This window comes from Callithrix jacchus, chromosome 3 (assembly GCF_049354715.1).
Source record: "Callithrix jacchus isolate 240 chromosome 3, calJac240_pri, whole genome shotgun sequence".
Classification (NCBI taxonomy): Eukaryota; Metazoa; Chordata; class Mammalia; order Primates; family Cebidae; genus Callithrix; species Callithrix jacchus.
This window is the reverse complement of record NC_133504.1, coordinates 60,813,950-60,836,822: the sequence shown is the minus strand read 5'-3', so window position 1 is coordinate 60,836,822 and position 22,873 is coordinate 60,813,950.

The following is a 22,873-nucleotide window of genomic DNA, read 5'->3' as shown; positions in this document are numbered from 1 at the left end:
GAGCATTAAGTGATGATAAGAGATTCAATTTAACAGGAAGACTTAACTATCCTAAATATATATTCATCCAATATTGGAGGACCCAAAGTCATAAAATATTATTTTATTTTTTAGACATAGAAAAAGACTTCTACAGCCACACAATAGTAGTGAGGGAATGCAAGTCCCTCACCCTGACACACACACACACACACACACACACACATCCCAATAGGATTACACCGATCATTAAGATATAAAACTAAGAAAAATTCTGGACTTAAATTCAACCTCTGACCAATTGGACCCAATAGTGATCTACAGAATACTGCAACCAACAATTACAGAATATATATTATTCTCATCTGCACATGGAATATATTTTAAGATGAATCACATATGAACTCATGAAGCAAGTCTTGATTCATTTTTAAAAAAAAATCAAAATCATACCATACATAGGTTCAGACAATAGTGGAATAAAAATCGAAATCAGTATCAAGAGGAGCTCTTAAAACTACAAAACTACATGGAAATCAAACAACTTGCTCCTGAATGACTTATGGGACAAACAATAAAATTAATGCAGAAATCAAAAAATTATTTGAAACAAATCAAAATAAAGACACATGTCAAGACCTCTGGGATATGGCTAAGGCAGTGTTAAAAGTTTATAGTGTTAAATGCTAAATGCCTCCATCAAGGAGTTAGAAGTCAAATCAATAATCTAACATCAAAACTAAAGAACTGGAAGAAGAACAAGTTAATACCAATGCTAGCAGAAGAAAATTCATAACTAAAATCAGAACTGAACAATGAAGTTGAGCACGGCCCCCCCAAAAAATCAATGAAACAAAAATGTTTGCCTTTCTGAAAAGATAAACAAAATTTATATACTACTAGCTAGATTAAGAAAAAAAGAAAGAAGATAGAAAGCATAATCAGAAATGAAAAAGGGAATATTACAACCATTCCCAAAGAAATACAAAAGAACCTCAGAGACCATTATGGACACTTCTATGCACACAAACTAGAAAATTTAGAGGAAATGGATAAATTCCTGGAAACACATAATTACTCAATATTGAATTAGAAGAAAAATGAAACTCTAAAAAGAAAATAACAAGTTACAAAGTTGAATCAGTCATAAAAAAAAAACCACCAACCAAAATAAGTTTAGACCAGACAAATTCACAAGTGAATTCTAAATTATATACAAAGATGAGCTGGTACTAACCCTACTGATATTTTTCCAAAAAATTGCAGAGGACCTCTCCCTAAGTCATTCTATGAATCCAGCATCATCTTGATATAAAAACCTGGTAAATGGCAAAAAAGAAAACTATATGCCAAATATCCTTAATGCGTTTGTTTCTGATTATGCTTATTTGTATCTTCTTTGTTTTTGTCTCAGATACAAAAATCCTTTAAAAAAATAGAGAACTAATTTCAGGCACATATCAAAAAGTTATTTTATCACAATCAACTAGGCTTTATTTTTAGGATTCAACATGTGCACATCAATAAATGTAATTCGCTCCACCAACAGAATTACAAGCAAAAACCATGTGATTATCTTACTAGATGCAGAAAAAAGCATTCAGCAGAATCAATTTCTTCATGATAAAAAATTCTTAACAAACTAGGCATCAAGGATCATACCTCAAAATACTTATTGTCAAATATGACACACCCACAATAAACATCCTATTAAATGAGAAAATGTTGGAAATATTTCCTCTTGAGAACTGGAACAACACAAGAATGTACTCCCTCACAACTCTAATTCAACATAGTACTGGAAGTCTTAACCAGAGCAATCAGGCAATAGAAAGAAATAAAAAGCCTTCAAACAGGAAAAGAAGAAGTTAAATTATCTCTCTTTGCTGATAATATAATACTATACCTAGAAACCCTAAGAAATCTGACAATAGAATTCTAGACCTGGTAAATTACTTCAGAAAAGTTTCGGGATACAAAATAAATGTACAAAAGTTATTATCATTTCTATTCATTAGTAGCATCCATGCCAAGAGCCAAATCCAGAGTGCAATTTTATTTACAACAGTTATAAAAAGAAAAAGAAACAAAAGTAGAAATACAGTTAACCAAGGAAGTAGAAAATCTCCTTGGTTTTATGCTTACAGACTGGAAGAATACTGTCAACATGTTCACACTGCCCAAAGAAATCTATAGAGTAAACATTATTTCTATGAAATTATTGATGGCATTTTTTACTATATTAGGAAAATCTACTCTAAAATGGACATGGAACCAAAACAGGGCCAGAATAATCAAAGTCATCCTAAACAAACAACGACAAATAAAAACAAGCCTGAGTCATCACATTACCTGACTGTTAACTATACTACATAACTACAGTAACCAAAACAGCATGACTACTGGTACAAAAATAGACACATAGACACATGCAACAGAATAGAGAACCCAGAAACAAAGCTGCACACCAAAAACCAACTGATATTCAACAAAGCTGGCAAAAATAAGCAATGGGGATGGGACCCTTTATTCAATATATGCTGTTGGGATAACTGGCTAACAATATGCAGAGAAAAGAAACTGGACCCCTATATTTTACCATAAAAAATTCTAACTCAGACTGAATTAAGGATTTAAATGTAAGACCGTAAACTGAAAATTCTAGAAACTATCTTAGTGAATACCCTTCTGGTCATTGGCCTTGGGGGGAAAAAAGCTGTATGACTAAGTCCTCAAAGCAATAGCAACAAAGACAAAAAATTGACAGTTGGAATCTAATTAACCCAAAGAGCTTCTGCACAGCAAAATAAACTATGAACAGAGTAATAGACACACTATAGGATAGAAAAAGTATTTATTAACTATGCATTCAACAAAGGTCTCATATTTAGAATTTATGAAGAACTTAAATCACCAAGAAAAAAGCAGATAACTCATTAAAAGGTAGGTAAAACACAGGAACAAACACTTCTCAAAAGAAGATGTATGCATGGCCGACAAACACAAGAAAATATCCTCCTCAACACTAATAGAGAAGCGAATATCAAAGCCACAATGGGATACAATCTCACACCAGTCAGAATGGCTGTTAGAAAAAGTCAAAAAAATAATATATTTTGGCAAGGATGCAGAGAAAAGTGAACACTTCAACACCGTTAGTGAAAATCCAGTGGAAAGCAGTTTGGAAATTTTTCAAAGAACTAAAAAAACAGACCTGTCACTTAACCCAGCAATCTTATTAATGGGTATATACCCAAAGAAAATAAATCATTCAGCAAAAAAGTCACCTGTGCTTGTATGCTCATCACAGCACTACTCAAATACCACAGACATGGACCCAAGTGCTCTTGAACTGTGGATTGGATAAAGAAAATGTGGTACTTATACATCATAAGTAATAATGAAATCACGTCCTTTGCAGTAACTCAGATGCATCTAGAAGCCATTTTCCAAGTTAATTAATGCAGAAACAGAAAACCAAATATCATATGTTCTTACTTATAAGTAGGAATTTAAAATTGGGTATGCACGGACATAAAGATGGGAAGAATAGATGCTGGGATCTCCCAAAGGAGGGAGGTGGAAGGGAGGGACAAGATGAAAACCTTCCTGTTGGGTATTATGTTCACTATCTCATTAATATGATCAATAGAAGCCCAAACCAGAGCATCATGCAACATACTGTTATACCAAACCTGCACACGTACCTCCACATATAAAATTATGATGTGGATTTAAAAAAAAAAGAGGGAAAATTGAAATTGGTGGTATTCCATTAGACAACTACCAGAAACCACTAGATGTCTGTTTCTTTTGACTGATTCTAAGACATTGACATTTTAACTCAGGTGCTTAAGGCCTAAACTTGTTTAATAAATTTACATTTTTGCAGTTATTTAGTTTTACCTGAATTTAAGTTTATCAATTGTGATGACATATAAAGAATATGTTTTTTTCTGTTTGGTTTAGTCATGTCTCTGATGCAAATGTCTTTCTTTAACAGTATCTTTTTTAATACAGTGAAAGGTACAGACACTCATCACTCATAAATCTAGGGAATTTACTTTTCTATATACATTTTGTTGAAAGATGGTAAAAAATAGCTGCTCAGTAGATCCAAATACTTACTTCATATTTCAGTTCAATCAGAATCAGAGGAAAATGAAAGAGTAACTTTCCAGTTTTTGTTTTCTGAACACATCTTTTATTTCATTACTGTTACCTAATAAGCTGAAATAAATTAATAAATTACCTAATAAAATTATTTCCTGCTTTATATAAGAAAGAGCATTACATATTGTTACATACTTACAGTTTTCTTTTTATAAAACTGCAATGATAGAATACAAGCAGACTTTTTAAGTGGTTCAGAAAAAAATGAGTCAATAATACAACATCTATTGTTATATTTGCATACATTAAATTTTCATTATATATGTCTACTCAGAATGTCAGGTGAATGAAGTTTTTCTTACAATGTATGTTTACTGAATTAATCACTTGCTATGCTTCCTGGGTTTGTTTAATTGAAAGAGGTAGAGGTAGTTTCAATTGATTTTAAAGGCTTAAAACATAATCAAATGGTATACTTTTAAATTTCCCTGATAATACATATTGAAAATTAATTGATATTATACTAGACAACAAGAAAATTATATAGTTATCTCATATAATCTGTATAATAACATTGTGAAGTCATAATTACATTTATTATACAGAAGGAATATTGTTAGTTTAGAGAATTAAGAAAATAGTATAGGGTTACATAATTTCTCAGTGGATTGACTGGAATTTTAATGCAAGAATTCCAATTGTACTTCCCTGAAAGAGTATATCCATGTATTTATTTTATTATCAAAAATAACCCCTTTTAAAATAATGAATAAAGATCATTATAAAAAAAAGACTTTAAAAGTCCTTATAATTATTTGAACCAACTACAAAGGATAATCTAATTTAAATCTAGTTCTGAATATTAGTAAAAAATTGTTAAAACTGTTTAAACAGGTTTTATAATTTTATACTTCTTTTGATTTTTAATATTTTTGTCTTTAAAATTATAGATGAGATTTATGTTTTTAATGCCTTAATTGAGAAACTACCCAAAAGTATCTTCCACTTCTCATTCTACGCTAATTTGGCAGGAATTGTGGAAGAAGAATAATAGGAAAAGAATAGATTAGACTAAAAATATTACACAAGTATCTGTCTGAATTTGAGAGAAGTTATAGCAAAAAGGATAAACTCAGGGCATCTTATTACCATCACTTTTCCCAACACATGAAAATACATGTATGCCAACAACTTTCTGAGTTTTTATGAAGCCAAGTCTGTTTTCAGAGAAGGAAGCAAAGTACTAATTAAAACACATTTAGGATTTAGTACTCTTACAAAAATTACTCCCACAGAAGAAAAAAATTCTAACGAAAACACGAATTCAGTCTTCTAATTCATTAAATGTAGGGCTGGCTCTAATTTAGACATGATTATACACCTTCTGACCAAGGAGGGGATATCACTTCAAGCCAAAACCTTTACAAATTCATTCTCCTCCTCTTTCTTTTCCTCTCTCCCTCCCTCTCTCTTTTTCCTCTTCCCTTTGTCTTTGTCTTCATCTTTTTCTTCTACTTCCTCTGCTCTTCATCCTTCCTCTTGTCTCTCTCCTTTTCTCCCTCCGTCTTCTCTTTCTTAACTCAAGAGCATGGATTGCAACTATAGGGATTTATTTTTACTTTGCTTCTGCCCATCTTAAGTGACACAACCTTAAATCATATTCCCTTTAAAGAATGTAGTTTGTGGAGCTGCTGCTACGGCTGATAGCAGGAGACATTTCCTCGTGGTTATTCCTGAACTTGATTCTCAACTGACAGCACTACTCTGGGAATTTCCCTGCACCTGATATTTAAATATAAGGAATGAGCTTAAAGAGCTTGGTGATTTAAATGAACTGTAATGAATATATTGCCAAGATACTGAAAAGAGTTTCAGAATAGTAGTTTGTTTTTATATATAATTTATCATCCATTATTTTTACCTTTTTCTTATATTACAAACCTATGCACAATATAATGGTTTGCTATTTTAATGGTGTCCTTCTGTAAAAGCTGTATGTTATAACAGATCTCTCTTCATTTTATACAGTATTTTGTTCACTTGTTATAGTGACTTTCATTTTCCTTAATCATTGTGCTAATTTTTAATGATTTATTGTACTATGACATTTCATTTTTAAGTATTTTTAATATGCTGGATCTGCAGGATGGGGAATAAATTCATATTGTTCTTAAGCTATTCTTAATAATATTATTTCTCTTTGCCGTCATAACCAAGGCAGTCATCTGCATCTAGTATTTAATATTTTCCTCTATCAAAATCAATATCAAGTAATCTGAAATATATACATTCCTCTTAAACAACACTTACAAAAGTTAAGCATGTTTGAAGAGCAATGTTGGTGTCAAAAATTTGGTATAGCAAAAGTCCCATGATTCAAATTTAAATTTTTTAAAAAATCTTTCTGTAATAAGTTCTTTATCACCTGTTTGAATTTACTGTAAACCATGTTTACTGAGTTAGGCAAGAGTTATGAGGAGATTACTATAAAGCTGATGCTGTAAGCTGGGATTCATATACAAATACAGTACTATTCTTATAGAAATTCAAGCTATTTCAGAAAGAATAGGATACAAATAGCCAAACCAGTAAGAAAAAATAATGTATATAGAAAAACATAAAATAATTTAAGGTAATCCAAAGTGATTTGTATTTGTGAAAATTTGCATATATATAATATACTGAAATATACTAGTTCTAGATCTAGCATTTTATACTAGAGTTGTAGTTGGAATAGCAACTTAATGTATATTAGCAATACATTATATAATATAATAAATAGAAATTGCTGTTCCAAGTATAACTCTAGTATAAGATCATTGCACCCAGACTACCAAGACATGTGCTATAGACCAAATAATAGCTGATACATTCACAAATGTATTCTCAATATAGCCTCAAATATGTATACAATATAATTCTCAGAATCTATTAATATTATCTCATATTACAAAAGGTACTACTTTGCAAATAATAATTAAGGTAGGGATTTTTAACAAGGACATTTTCCTTGATTACACAGTTTGCCCTGATGTAATTGCAATTATCGTTATAAGAACAACACCAGAGTAGTCAGGAGAAATCAAGGTGGTTACAAAAGCAAGAGGTTGAAGTGATACACATTGAGTACTGAGAAAGGGATCACAGACAAAAATATATGTACCCACATATTATTTTCCTGAAAAAGACAAGGAAATTGATTCTGCTCTCATAGCCTCCAGAAGAAACTAGAGTTATCAACACTGAATTCAGTCTAGTGAAATTAATTTTGAATTTCTATCTTCTCTATCTGTAAGATAATAAAATTATTATCTTTTTTTTTGTTGTTTTTTTGTTTGTTTGAGATGGAGTTTTGCTCTTGTTGCCCAGGCTGGAGTGCAATGGCAGGATCTTAGCTCACCGCAGCTTCCACCTCCCGGTTCAAGCAACTTTCCTGCTGCAGCCTCCCGAGTGGCTGGAATTATAGGCATGGCTAATTCTTTTGTATTTTTACTACAGACGAGGTTTCTCCATGTTGGTCAGGCTGACAGTGAAACTCCTGATCTCAGGTGATCCACCTGCCTCAGCCTCCCAAAGTGCTGGGATTACAGGTGCGAGCCACCGCAACTGGTATAAAATTATTTTTTTAAGTAGAGTCTGTGGTAATTTCTGATAGCAGTCATAGAAAGCTAATACAACATGTATTTTTTTTCTAATTTATGGAAAAAACATTTCATACATAATTTTTGAATTATTTTGGTAAAATATTTACATAGCTATACTGAGTAAAGTGACTTTTGAAGTAATTTTTATTATAATTTTATACCTGTTTCCAACTACAGCCAGTGTTTACTATGTTATCTTCAGATAACAGAGAATATCTCATGTTTTAGAATTTTAATGATTTAACATTTTTTTGGAATTTCAGAAAACAAATATTGCTCTATTAGAATGTCAAATAACAGAATTATAAAAATAAAGATATTCTGTAACTATGAAATATTATACCTATAATTAAAACTCAGTGACAGAATACAGTGGCATATTAGATATAACAAAGAGAGAGTAGGCAATCTGGATGATTGGTAAGAAGGAATTTTATTGCAAGAATTACGGAGAAATAAAAGTGTAGAGAATTTCAAAGAGGTGAAAAGAAATATAGAAAGAACAGAGTAAAAAGATCAAGCACATTAGTATGTCACTATCAGAAGGTGAGGAAAGCAAATCTATTGAAAGCAATAGTTTAGATCATTCTGGAGAATTGCTGAAATTGAGGAAATAGTGAGACATAGATATAAAAACAAAACGACAATCCAAGCAAAACCTAAACCAAAACGAAATTGTCCAAACTGAAGTGATAATGAGCCACAGCTATCAGCAAAACCAAAATATTTAAAAAGAGAAAAAAAAACACACAAATAATATGAAACTCCAAGTAGAAGTCTTTAATCCAACTCTAGAATAAAATCGAAGTACTCAACTCATTAAACATTTTATATAAATTTTCTTATTTATTAAATCAGTATTTGACAAATTAACTTCTAGAACTATTTTATTTAACAATTCTACAATAGCTGTCTTGAGTAATATATTTTTGTGGTAATTTTCATCACCAATATTATACACCAACTTCTGTTTCTAGATTTAATCTGGCTACACTCTTAAAAATCGGCGAAATACATAAAGCAACAATTTCATGAACATCAAACAATGATTATTAGTTATCCTTGAGATGCATGAAACAAATGAGCTATATGGTTGTCTAACCTAACACACATGAAAGAGTTTCAAGCTAAGGTTCAAGAATGGGAAGCTCAGGTAAAACTAGCTGGATTCCCTGAGGTGACAAGACAGAACTGAGAATCAGAGTTGAGGGTGCATAGGAATTATAGGGCAGAGTATTCATGAAGGGAGAGAATCTCAGTCAGCTAGAGATCTACTGATATAAAAGAATGAGAGTGTAAAAGAGTGTTAAAAGAATGTAAGCTCATATCCTGAGCTTACACAGGAATGGGAATACTGCCTGTTATCACCAACCAGACTGGAAACCTAATTCACAGGCACAATTTTCAGCAAGATCTTGCCTTACTAGCAGAGAATAATTAAGTCTAGAACAAACACTGCCTGATCTTGCTTACAAAAGTTAAAACCAGACCTGAAAACATCAAACTCTTTCCATGTTTCCTTAGCTAAATCTCAGAACAAAACTCAAGAACAGAAAAATAAATAAATTATTTAGTATTCACCAATATAAAATTTAAAATAATAAGATTCAGTAAAAAATTACCAGGAAGCTAAAATATACATATCCACAAAAATGAGAAAAAGCAATCATTTGAAAGGAATCCAGAACCGATATCAGTGTTAAAATTAGCAGACAAGTACAGCAAGATTGTTATTGTAACTGAATTCCATATGCTGATAAAGCTAGAGGAAAGGTCGAACATGTTAACTATAGAAACAGAAGGTATAAAATATGTCTCCAATCATGCTTTCAGAGGTAAAAGTTGTAATGTCTGGAAACACTGGATAAGATTTACAATCAATTAAACATTCCTAAAGAAAAGCTTGTGAACTTAGAGATATAATAGAAATTACCCAGAATGAAACTCAGAGGGAAAAAAGAGTACATTCTTCAAAAAGAACTTTAAAAAAGTTCCAATGGTCTACAAAATAATACCAAGAAGGCTAATACACTTACGTATTTGGGTACTTAGAAGAGTGTGAAGGGCAAAAAAAGGGGGGTGGGATGGGATGTAGGAATCATGCTTAAGTGATTTTTTCCAATTTTGATTAAAATCGCAAATCCACAGATCTAAGTATCTTCACATTAAGCATAAGAAACATAAATTAAATGACATTCGTTCACATTTTATCATAATAAAATTGCCACAAACCACTGATAAAGAGAAAATCCTAAAGCAGCAATAGAATAAAGAAATGTGGCTGGGGACGGTGGCTCATGCCTATAATCCCAGCACTTTGGGAGGCTGAGGCGGGTGGATCATGAGGTCAAGAGATCGAGACTATCCTGGTCAACATAGTGAAAGCCCGTCTCTACTGAAAAAACAAAAATTAGCTGGGCGTGGTGGCGCACGCCTGTGGTCCCAGCCATTTGGGTGGCTGAGGCAGGAGAATTGCTTGAACCCAAGAGGCAGAGATTGCGGTGAGCCGAAATCACGCCATTGCACTCCAGCGCCTGGATAACAAGACCGAAACTCCGTCTCAAAAAAAAAAAAAAAAAAAAAAAATGTTATGTATAAAGAAAGAAGATAGCAGATTTCTTTTCAGAAACAATGAAGGTGAGAAGACAATGGCACAACATCTTTTTGTTTGTTTGTTTGTTTTGAGACAGAGTCTCACTCTGTCACCCCGGCTGGAGTGCAGTGGTGTGATAACAGATCACTTCAACCTCTGCTAACCAGGGTTCAAGTGATTCTCCTGCCTCAGCCTCCTGAGTAGCTGAGACCACGGGCGTGACCACTGCACCCAGCTAATTTTTGCATTTTCTTTAGAGACAGAGTTTCACCATGTTGGTCAGGCTGATCCCGAACTCCTGACCTCATGACCTGCCTACCACTGACTCCCAAAGTGCTGGGATTACAGGCATGAGCCACTGCGCCTGGCAAAACAACATCTTTAAAATACTGAAGGAAAAAAAAAAAAAACTTAGAAAATATCTAGTAAATAATATATTTCAAAAATGACAAAATACAAAATCGATTTTTAGCAAAGTTTCAAAAAAATATTTTATTATGCTACCATGCTTGTTTGTTTTGGGAGGTATGTGGACTAATCTAAAGAGCGTCCAATTTTCTCATAATGCTTTGAAGATTGCGGCTGTTATTGATTTTAATGCATATGTTATATATAGTCAAATTCACAAATCTTGATTATATAGATTGATGAATTTGTGAATTTGACTATACATAATTGTATAGTAAACGGCATTTACAAAGTGGATTATATGATTGAATCCATATTATATATGGATGATTATGAATGTGCAATATATATACATACATAATATACATAAATTATATCCATATTTATACACAGGTAATATATATCAAATGTATCCAAATATAGATGAACATAATAAAATATAATAGTAGATGAAGCTATTGCATCTCCCCAGGAGCTCGGATGTGGCTGCTGCATTTACTTTTGCGGTTACTGTCTCCTCAAGTATAATTACTTTTCTGGTTGTTAAAACCATGGAATAGCATTGTTTGTGTGAGACTCCACATGAATAGAATCATCCAGAACACATTCTTCTATGTCTGACTTACTTAAATAAAACATAATGCCTATGTGCTTCTTCTTTAGTTTTATGTGTATCAATGCTTTTATTGTTTATAGTATTTCTTTGTTAAAAAAAACAATAAAATGAAAAATAGAACAATTAAATCATAGTTAACCATTCTAATAATGGAACTCAGGTTATTTCCGGTTTTGCCTGTTAAGATCATCAGCTATGAACATTTACACACATTTGTTCCTCGACATAAGCATGTCATCTCTTTTTTTTTTTAATTTTTTATTGCATTTTAGGTTTAGGGGTACATGTGCAGAACATGCAAGACAGTTGCATAGGTACACACATGGCAGTGTGTTTTGCTTCTTTTCTCCCCTTCACCCACATTTGGCATTTCTCCCCAGGCTATCCCTCCCCACCTCCCCCTCCCGCTGGCCCTCCCCTTTTCCCTGCAATAGACCCCAGTGTTTAGTACTCCCCTCCCTGTGTCCATGTGTTCTCATTTTTCATCACCTGCCTATGAGTGAGAATATGCGGTGTTTCATTTTCTGTTCTTGTGTCAGTTTGCTGAGAACGATGTTCTCCAGATTCATCCATATCCCTACAAACGACACAAACTCATCGTTTCTGATTGCTGCACAATATTCCATAGTATATATGTAGCACATTTTCCCAATCCAGTCTATCATCGATGGACACTTTGGTTGATTCCAGGTCTTTGCTATTGTAAACAGTGCTGCAATGAACTTTCGTGTGCATGCGTCCTTATAGTAGAACGATTTATAGTCCTTTGGATATATACCCAGTAATGGGATTGCTGGGTCAAATGGAATTTCTATTTCTAAGGCCTTGAGGAATTGCCACACTGTCTTCCACAATGGTTGAACTAATTTACACTCCCACCAACAGTGTAAAAGTGTTCCTTTTTCTCCTCATCCTCTCCAGCATCTGTTGTCTCCAGATTTTTTAATGATTGCCAATTCTAACCGGCGTGAGATGGTATCTCAATGTGGTTTTGATTTGCATCTCTCTGATGACCAGTGACGATGAGCATTTTTTCATATGATTGTTGGCCTCATATATGTCTTCTTTCGTAAAGTGTCTGTTCATATCCTTTGCCCACTTTTGAATGGGCTTGTTTGTTTTTTTCCTGTAAATCCGTTTGAGTTCTTTGTAAATTCTGGATATCAGCCCTTTGTCAGATGGGTATACTGCAAAAATTTTTTCCCATTCTGTTGGTTACCGATTCACTCTAGTGATGGTTTCTTTTGCCATGAAGAAGCTGTGAAGTTTGATTAGATCCCATTTGTCTATTTTGGCCTTTGTTGCCAATGCTTTTGGTGTTTTGTTCATGAAGTCCTTGCCTACTCCTATGTCTTGGATGGTTTTGCCTAGATTTTCCTCTAGGGTTTTTATGGTGCCAGGTCTTATGTTTAAGTCTTTAATCCATCTGGAGTTAATTTTGGTGTAAGGTGTCAGGAAGGGGTCCAGTTTCTGCTTTCTGCACATGGCTAGCCAGTTTTCCCAACACCATTTGTTGAACAGGGAATCCTTTCCCCATTGCTTGTTTTTGTCGGGTTTATCAAAGATTGTATGTTTGTAGATATGTTGTGTTGCCTCCGATGCCTCTGTTCTGTTCCATTGGTCTATATCTCTGTTTTGGTACCAGTACCATGCTGTTTTGATTACTGTGGCCTTGTAGTATAGTTTGAAATTCGGTAGTGTGATGCCCCCCGCTGTGCTCTTTTTGTTTAGAATTGACTTGGCTATGCGAGCTCTCTTTTGGTTCCATATGAAGTTCATGGTGGTTTTTTCCAGTTCTGTGAAGAAAGCCAATGGTAGCTTGATGGGTATAGCATTGATTCTGTAAGTTATTTTGGGCAGTATAGCCATTTTTACGATATTAATTCTTCCTAACCATGAACATGGAATGTTTCTCCATCTGTTTGTGTCCTCTCTGATTTCGTTGAGCAGTGGTTTGTAGTTTTCCTTGAAGAGGTCTCTTACGTTCCTTGTGAGTTGTATTCCAAGGTATTTTATTCTTTTTGTAGCAATTGTGAATGGTAGTTCATTCTTGATTTGGCTTTCTTTAAGTCTGTTATTGGTGTAGAGGAAGGCTTGTGATTTTTGCACATTGATTTTATATCCTGAGACTTTGCTGAAGTTGTCTATCAGTTTCAGGAGTTTTGGGGCTGAGGCAATGGGGTCTTCTAGGTATACTATCATGTCGTCTGTAAATAGAGACAATTTGGCTTCCACCTTTCCTATTTGAATACCCTTTATTTCTTTTTCTTGCCTGATTGCTGTGGCTAGAACTTCCAGTACTATAATGAATAGGAGTGGTGAAAGAGGGCATCCTTGTCTAGTGCTGGATTTCAAAGGGAATGCTTCCAGTTTTTGCCCATTCAGTATGATATTGGCTGTTGGTTTGTCATAAATAGCTTTTATTACTTTGAGATACATTCCATCGATACCAAGTTTATTGAGGGTTTTTAGCATAAAGGGCTGTTGAATTTTGTCAAATGCCTTCTCTGTGTCAATTGAGATAATCATGTGGTTTTTGGTTTTGGTTCTGTTTATGTGGTGAGTTATGTTTATAGACTTGCATATGTTGAACCAGCCTTGCATCCCTGGGATGAATCCTACTTGATCATGATGAATAAGTTTTTTGATTTGCTGTTGCAATCGGCTTGCCAATATTTTATTGAAGATGTTTGCATCTATGTTCATCATGGATATTGGCATGAAGTTTTCTTTTCTTGTTGGGTCTCTGCCGGGTTTTGGTATCAGGATGATATTGGTCTCATAGAATGATTTGGGAAGGATTCCTTCTTTTTGGATTATTTGGAATAGTTTCAAAAGAAATGGTACCAGCTCCTCTTTGTATGTCTGGTAGAATTCGGCTGTGAACCCATCTGGACCTGGGCTTTTTTTGTATGGTAGGCTCTTAATTGCTGCCTCGACTTCTGCCCTTGTTCTTGGTCTATTCATAGTTTCAGCTTCCTCCTGGTTTAGGCTTGGGAGGACACAGGAGTCCAGGAATTTATCCATTTCTTCCAGGTTTACTAGTTTATGTGCATGGAGTTGTTTGTAATATTCTCTGATGATGGTTTGAATTTCTGTGGAATCTGTGGTGATTTCCCCTTTATCATTTTTTATTGCATCTATTTGGTTGTTCTCTCTTTTCTTTTTAATCAATCTGGCTAGTGGTCTGTCTATTTTGTTGATTTTTTTCAAAAACCCAGCTCTTGGATTTATTGATTTTTTTGGAGAGTTTTTCATGTCTCAATCTCCTTCAGTTCAGCTCTGATCTTAGTTATTTCTTGTCTTCTGCTGGGTTTTGAGTTTTTTTGATCTTGCTCCTCTAGCTCTTTCAATTTTGATGATAGGGTGTCAATTTTGGATCTCTCCATTCTTCTCATATGGGCACTTATTGCTATATACTTTCCTCTAGAGACTGCTTTAAATGTGTCCCAGAAATTCTGGCATGTTGTGTCTTCATTCTCATTGGTTTTGAAGAACTTCTTTATTTCTGTCTTCATTTCATTGTTTATCCAGTCAACATTCATGAGCCAGTTGTTCAGTTTCCATGAAGCAGTGTGGTTCTGTGTTGGTTTCTGAATTCTGAGTTCTAACTTGATTGCACTATGGTCTGAGAGGCTGTTTGTTATGATTTCAGTTGTTTTGCATTTGCTGAACAGTGCTTTACTTTCAATTATGTGGTCAATTTTAGAGTAGGTGTGAAGGGGATGCTGAGAAGAATGTATATTCTGTGGATTCGGGGTGGAGAGTTCTGTAAATGTCTATCAGGTTTGCTTGCTCCAGGTCTGAGTTCAAGCCCTGGATATCCTTGTTGATTTTCTGTCTGGTTGATCTGTCTAATATTGACAGTGGAGTGTTAAAGTCTCCCACTATTATTGTGTGGGAGTCTAAGTCTCTTTGTAAGTCATTAAGAACTTGCCTTATGTATCTGGGTGCTCCTTTATTGGGTCTATATATGTTTAGGATCGTTAGCTCTTCTTGTTGTATCGATCCTTTTACCATTATGTAATGGCCTTCTTTGTCTCTTTTGATCTTTGTTGCTTTAAACTCTATTTTATCAGAGATGAGAATTGCAACTCCTGCTTTTTTTTTTTTTTTTTTTACTGTCCATTTGCTTGGTAAATCTTCCTCCATCTGTTTATTTTGAGCCTTTGTGTATCCTTGCATGTGAGATGGGTTTCCTGGATACAGCACACTGATGGGTTTTGATTTTTATCCAATTTGCCAGTCTGTGTCTTTTGATTGGTGCATTTAGTCCATTTACATTTAGGGTTAATATTGTTATGTGTGAATTTGATACTGCCATTTTGATGCTAGCTGGCTGTTCTGCTTGTTAGTTGTTGTAGATTCTTCATTATGTTGATGCTTTTTAGCATTTAGTGTTTTTTGGAATGGCTGGTGCTGGTTGTTCCTTTCTATGTGTAGTGTCTCTTTCAGGAGCTCTTGTAAAGCAGGCCTGGTGGTGACAAAATCTCTGAGTACTTGCTTGTTTGAAAAGGATTTTATTTTTCCTTCACTTATGCAGCTCAGTTTGGCTGGATATGAAATTCTGGGTTGAAAGTTCTTTTCTTTAAGAATGTTGAATATTGGCCCCCACTCTCTTCTGGCTTGTAGAGTTTCTGCCGAGAGATCTGCTGTGAGTCTGATTGGCTTCCCTTTGTGGGTGACCCGACCTTTCTCTCTGGCTGCCCTTAGTATTTTCTCCTTTATTTCAACCTTGTTGAATCTGACGATTATGTGCCTTGGGGTTGCTCTTCTTGCAGAATATCTTTGTGGTGTTCTCTGTATTTCCTGCAATTGAGTGTTGGCCTGTCTTGCTAGGTGGGAGGAATTTTCCTGGATGATGTCCTGAAGAGTATTTTCCAGCTTGAATTCATTCTCTTCGTCACATTCTGATACGCCTATCAGACGTAGGTTAGGTCTCTTCACATAGTCCCACATTTCTTGGAGACTTTGTTCATTCCTTTTTGCACTTTTTTCTCTGATCTGGGTTTCTTGTTTTATTTCATTGAGCTGATCTTCGACTTCTGATATTCTTTCTTCTCCTTGGTCAATTCGGCTACTGAAACTTGTGCATGCTTCGCGAAGTTCTCGTATTGTGTTTTTCAGCTCCTTTAATTCATTCATATTCCTCTCTAAGTTATCCATTCTTGTTAGCATTTCCTCGAATCTTTTTTCATATCTTTTTTCAATGTTCTTCGTTTCTTTGCATTGATTTAAAACATATTCTTTTAGCTCACAAAAGTTTCTCATTATCCACCTTCTGAAATCTAATTCCATCATTTCATCACAGTCATTCTCCGTCCAGCTTTGTTCCCTTGCTGGTGAGGAGTTTTGGTCCTTTCTAGGAGGCGAGGTGTTCTGGTTTTGGGTGTTTTTCTCCTTTTTGTGCTGGTTTCTTCTCATCTTTGTGGATTTATCCACCTGTCATCTGTGTAGTTGCTGACTTTTCAATTGGGTCTCTGAGTGGACACCCAGATTGTTGATGATGAAGTATTTTTGTTACTTGGCTTTTTTTCTACCAGTCTAGCCCCTTCACTGTATGACTGCTGAGGTCCACTCCAGGCCCTGCTTGTCTGGGGTGCACCTATAGCAGCTGCGGAACAGTAAGGGATACTACCAGTTTCTTTGTCTGCTATCTTTGTCCCAGAATGATGCCTGCCAAATGACAGTCTTTTGGATATAGAGGGGTCAGGGAGCTGCTTGAGGAGACAGTCTGTACTTTATAGGAGCTCAAGTGCTGAGCTGTGAGCTCTGTTGTTTATTCAGGGCTGTTAGGCTGCTATGTTTAATTCTGCTGCAACATAACTCATTAAAAAACCCTTTTTTTCTCAGATGCTCTGTCTGCGGGGGGTTGGGGCTTTCCTTGTGAGTGTCCGCCGCTCTGTCCTGCCCAGCTAGGAGGCAGTCTAGTCACTATTTGCCTGCCAAGGCTCCGCCCTGCTGGTGTGAGGTTCGTCCTGTTGCTGCAGGCTCTACCCTGCTGTGGTCTCTGGCCTGCTGCCAAGGGCTACGCCCTGCGGTGGAGTCTCTCTGTTGTAGCGGGTTGCCTCGGCAATGGCAGGCTGCATCAGCAATGGGCATGTACCTCAGTAGGGGTGGTTTGCCTTGGTAATGGCGGACGCCCCTCCCACATGGAGCTGCAGCCTCAGGAATCCCCTCCATGGGGAGCGTTTGGAATCACTGTTTTGTTTGTCCCACTGCGCTATCCCAAACGCTGTGATCCTGGAATCTCCTGGGCTGGCTCACTGCCCAAGTCCCGTTCAGTCTCAATTTCAGCCCTCCCAAGTCTCAGGTTGCTGGCCCAACAGGGCACCTGGATGAGTGCACTTTGTGGGGAGCGCTGTGGAGCGTGCTGCCACAGCATGGGCCACCGCCACACCGGCCGCCGGCTACGCCAGCCGAAACCTCTGCCTGGCGTCCTGGGTCTCCTCTATACCTAGGAATTTCCCCGTTCTGTGGGCAACAAAGATCCATCTGGAAATGAGGCCCTGACTCACCCCTCTGCACATTGACCGCGAGCTTCAATCCTGGGTTGTACTCACAGCACCATCTTGAGTCCTCTTATCGCATGTCTTCTCTTTTCACGATATACAAGTATATAGGCAGTCTAGTTGGTTCATAAAATATACAATTTTTTTTTAGGTTTTGCTTAAAATTTGTCCCAAAATGATTATTTTGAATTATGTTATAACTTACAATGTAACAGGGTCCCAGTTGTTCCACATAATAGTCCATAAATTTATTTTAAACTTTTTTAGATAGAAGAGAAAGCAAAGGAAATAGAGGAAAGAGAAAGAGAGTAAGAAAGAGTGAGAAAGGGAGAGAGAACTATAGCACCAGATTACGATCTATGAAAGATACAGACAGGGCTCTGTGAAGACTGAACTAAGATAAGAGAACATATTTGGGAGCTGTTTTAGATATAGTGGAGAATACAGATTTTCTATGTAGTACGGTGAGAATTCTACCAACAAGTCTAAGTGTTTCTTACACATATTAATGCTCCACCATCTCCATCTTGTCTCCTAGCCAGGACCCTTGGATCCAGATTCTTGCATTTGCCTTTTTCTCATTCTTCGAGCCTGTTGTAGGAATAATTGGATGATTTTTTTTTTCTAAATATATCCTTTTAAGTCCCTATATTTGTGCCTTCTCTATAGCCAATAATACTTTAAAGGATAAATAAAATGTAGTATGTATACACCATTGTTTACCAGGGAGCTATCAAAAAAAAAAATGAGATAATGTCCTTTGCAGCAACATATTTGGAGCTGGAGGCCATTATCCTAACTGACATAACACAGGAACAGAAAACCAGCTGGCACATATTGTCACTTGTAAGTGGGAGCCAAATATCAAGAACACATGGACGCAAAGAAGGGAACAATAGACATTGGGGCCTATTACATGGTGAAGCAGAGAAGGAGGGTGAGGATAGAAAAACTATCTACTAAGTATTGTGCTGATTACCGGAATGACAAAATGACCTGTACACCAAACCCCCACAACATGAAATTTTTCCATGCAGCAAAATTGCAAATGTACAGAGCTCTTGAACCTAAAATAAAATCGGAAGGAAAACAATGCTATTAAAATCCTAAAAGCTAAAAAATTATTTCTAAATATACATCAACTGTGAATTTTTAACTAAACATATATCTTTATATCACAAAGAACGAAAGTAAAGGCAAGAATAATTACTGAAAATGGTAAACTTGCAAATACAATATATAGATTCCTTTTAAGTAAAGAATTTTTTCATAGATCAGCAACGTAATATGTTTAATACCAAGCACAACTAAGATTCTCTCTAAGACAACATTTCAAGTTATTTGCTTATTTATCTATCCTTCCACCATTATGTGTGGGTCCCAGGAGAGAAGGCAGTAAACTAGTAAAAACAATTTTCAAGTAGAGTAAATTACTAAAATTATTTTAATTAATTAGTTTATTATTGAGACAGAGTCTCACTCCATTGCTCAGCCTGGATTGTGCAATGACACAATCACAGCTCACTGAATTCTCAACCTCCTCTGGTCTCGGCCTCCCAAAGTGCTAGCATTACAGATGTGAACCACTGTGCCCAGCCTCTTTCAATTTATGGATGTATTAATAAATATGAACAAATGAGTCACCAATTACTACACTTTTAAAACGATACAATTTTCCTCTTATTATTTTTATCTTCCAACACTATTTGATAATGTTAAGTTTTTCTTAGCTCAGTGAACTTTCAATATTCCATTCTTCTAAGTATTCAAATAGGTTCAGTTTTTAACCCTCCATTGACATTTATTTATAATACATTTCATAGAGAGCTTATCCAAAAGGTAAACTCATCATTTTTACTACAGATTTTCTGTTTGTTTCTCTCTCTTTGCCCACCACATTAAAACCTTAAATACACTAACTAGCCAATCAGCTTTGTCTTTCACAATTTGTTTTCAATAGACAGTTTTCACCTCTAGAGCCAATATCCTTGGCAACAGTAATCTTCTTATGCCTGGACAATCACATTCAAATTCTTTGTAGTATTTCTGCTGCTGTTCATTTTTTCAGTATAGTCCATGCAGACATGAATTTCTCAATTACACAAATATTACCAAATGCTACATTTCTTAACTCATGAGACTTATCATTTTAATTGCATAGGTTTAAGCTCTTTGATAGTCTTCCTTCATTGTTTGGATTTCCTCACATATTTTTCCTCTCTTATTTTGGTTGTGTTTAACAAAGCAGACATGTCAATCAATTCATTCTTTCAAGAAATTGTATTCTTCAATTTTTCCATATGCAAAGCTTTCTCTTATTTTTAAATTTTTGTTCACGGTTCCTTTACAACCTGTGCCGGTTTTCAGTCCTTTGAATTTGTTCTGTGACCATTTATGCTAAACTCTCTTCCCAGGAAACTGATCTCTAGAGGGATTTCAAGTGGCACATCTTGTCCCCAAAGAAAAACAAGCACTGGCAGAATTTTCATCTCTCCCACCCTCTCTCTGCCAAGCTGCTATTTGGGCATTGGTGGTGTTCTCCTCACAGAAACAACTCAGTTCTGGAGACTCTTCCCTTACAAATATAGATACTTCTTTCTCCTATTGCACATAAGAGTGAGGGTAACGTCTTCTCACTAGTGCTAGTCCCTTAGTAGTTTCTTGTTATTTGCTGTCAACTGTTTCCAGCGACATCATGATCTGAATCAAAGCTTACCTTCTTAATATACTCATTTTCTACTCCTTTAAAAAAATGACCGTGTCCTTCTTGTCAGTCCATGTCTATGTATTTTATAATGATTTACTGTTCCATCATTTAGAGCTGATCCCTATTTCACACACCACACAGAAACCAATGTCAGGGAACTGCAGAATACAATGAAGATAATACAGGAGAACAGCTTCTTCATGCTTAGATAGCACTACAGTGGTGTGTTTTGCCTGTTGCTACTTTGGAGTGGTAAGATTTAGAATAGTAGCTGCCTTTGGGACAGACAGTAGAATTAGGGATAGGGAAGTATTCTGGTATGCTAGCAGCATTCTAGTTCAGCACCTGGTGATTGATTGCATGTGTCTGTATTTATAGTCTTCTCAAAGTTCTCATGTATCTTTTATGAACATTTGTGTTTGTGTTATGATACACTTAAAAAGGAACTTAAAAGTCAATATTTTATACTTATTAACAGGACAAAGAGGAGATTAAAACCAGTTCCCTGAGAATTTGAACGTGAAGGCAATCAATCTAGGTTGATGTGCTTTTGGCAGGGGTCAGGCAAAAATGTTTGAGTTCCAATGAAGGCATTTCACTTTTCTCTAAATTCAGAAGTAGAATAAGTTGAAAGCTCATATGAAGGGTAGTAGTATTTGCAAAGAATGAAAACGTTCTGACAATCATGAAAATAGAAAATCTGCCTCCAGTCCTGCAACTCTTTCTCCCTTCTAACCTGTGGAGCCAACCTCCATCACAACTGAACTATATCCTAACATTCAATACTGACATATATTCATGTTCCAATGTGAAATCGTAGAGAACTTTCTTTCCTATGTAATTTACAACATAAGTTTGCAAAGCAATCTCCAATGTTCAAATCTTTTATGAGTAAGGGTAAACAATAGAGATTCTTTTTATACCAAAATGTTGCCAGTTTGATTTAAAAATCAGGGCTCTGATATTTAATATGAATATTATTCTAAAGTTTTAATTTTCCATAAAACAAGGTTTCCATGCTTCTGAACTGAACACAGTTAACCTTTTCAATATTTGTTCTAAGAGCTAAATAAGATAAAGAGGGTACGTTTCCTTGAAAACTTTAAAGTGATATGCACATAGTGAGTATCTGTAGGTGTTTTATGAATGTGAATATAGATGCACATGTTATGTGGATGATGTAAGCATGTGGAATATGTGAGCATGATGTAGGATGAATCTTTCACTATGGATTTGGATAATATGCGGGCATACAAAACTGAGGACAAACACGTAAGCATATGAGGGAATGTATTCTCTTCCCGGGTCCACAAGGGAGCATAGTTTCAAAGGCAGTAACTTTCCAGCGCCAAACCTCCCCCACTCACCTCTCCATCTGGGGATTAGAGGTCTTTGTTTAACCTTTGGCCTGCATGGGAAAGAATCAAAGATCAATCACTCCTTCAGAAGTTTAAAGGAACTCCTTTCATAGGCCCGGAAAACCTGAAGGGGGTGGGAATCACTTCCAGGTTAAACTTCCCCTTTTCCCACCTCAGTATGGACTCCATATCTGGATCCTCTTCCACGATCTCCTGGAAGCTCTTTGTCTCTCTCCTGTCTCTCTTTCTCTCTCCTTTTTATCTTTCAATGCCTAAAATAAATCACTTTCTGCAAAACTCTTTGGGGTCCAATATTTACTTCATTGCTCACCGTGCCCGGTATGGTCCCATCTCCCATTCTTGGGTAAGTAAGAAACCAAGGGCCTGGAAGAAAACATCCTAGTGAGGGAGCTGAGCCTCCCCCACCGCCTGGAATTTGGTTACAGGTAGAAATACATATAGGTGGCTTTTGGTAACCTAAATATTTCTATCATAATTAAGGAAGTCATTTGAAGAAATATGAAGAACTAAGTTCTGAAAAAGTGAAATTGAACCCTCATAATTTTTGTAAACTGCTTATCTGAAAGCAACAGTGTGGAAATGAACTATAGTACATATCATGAGTAATGTCCACTATAAGCATATGCTTCTGGAATTGAGTCCTGCTTTTAACTATAGCGATATTAAAACTCCCAAAAAGATAATAACATGTCATTGCATTGAAATGCTTGCTTAGGGCATAACTTTCATGTTCTCTTGAACATGTGCTGATGAAATCTCCTTCTTGCCATCTATTTCATATGTAAAAGACAAACAGAAAATCTAGATTAATTACCTTAAGTAGCATTAAGAAAGATAAAACAATCTTTCATCTTAGAGATGAACCCACTAAAATAACTTAATTAAAGAGGATAAGGAGCAAAAGGGGAAAAAAGATATTGCT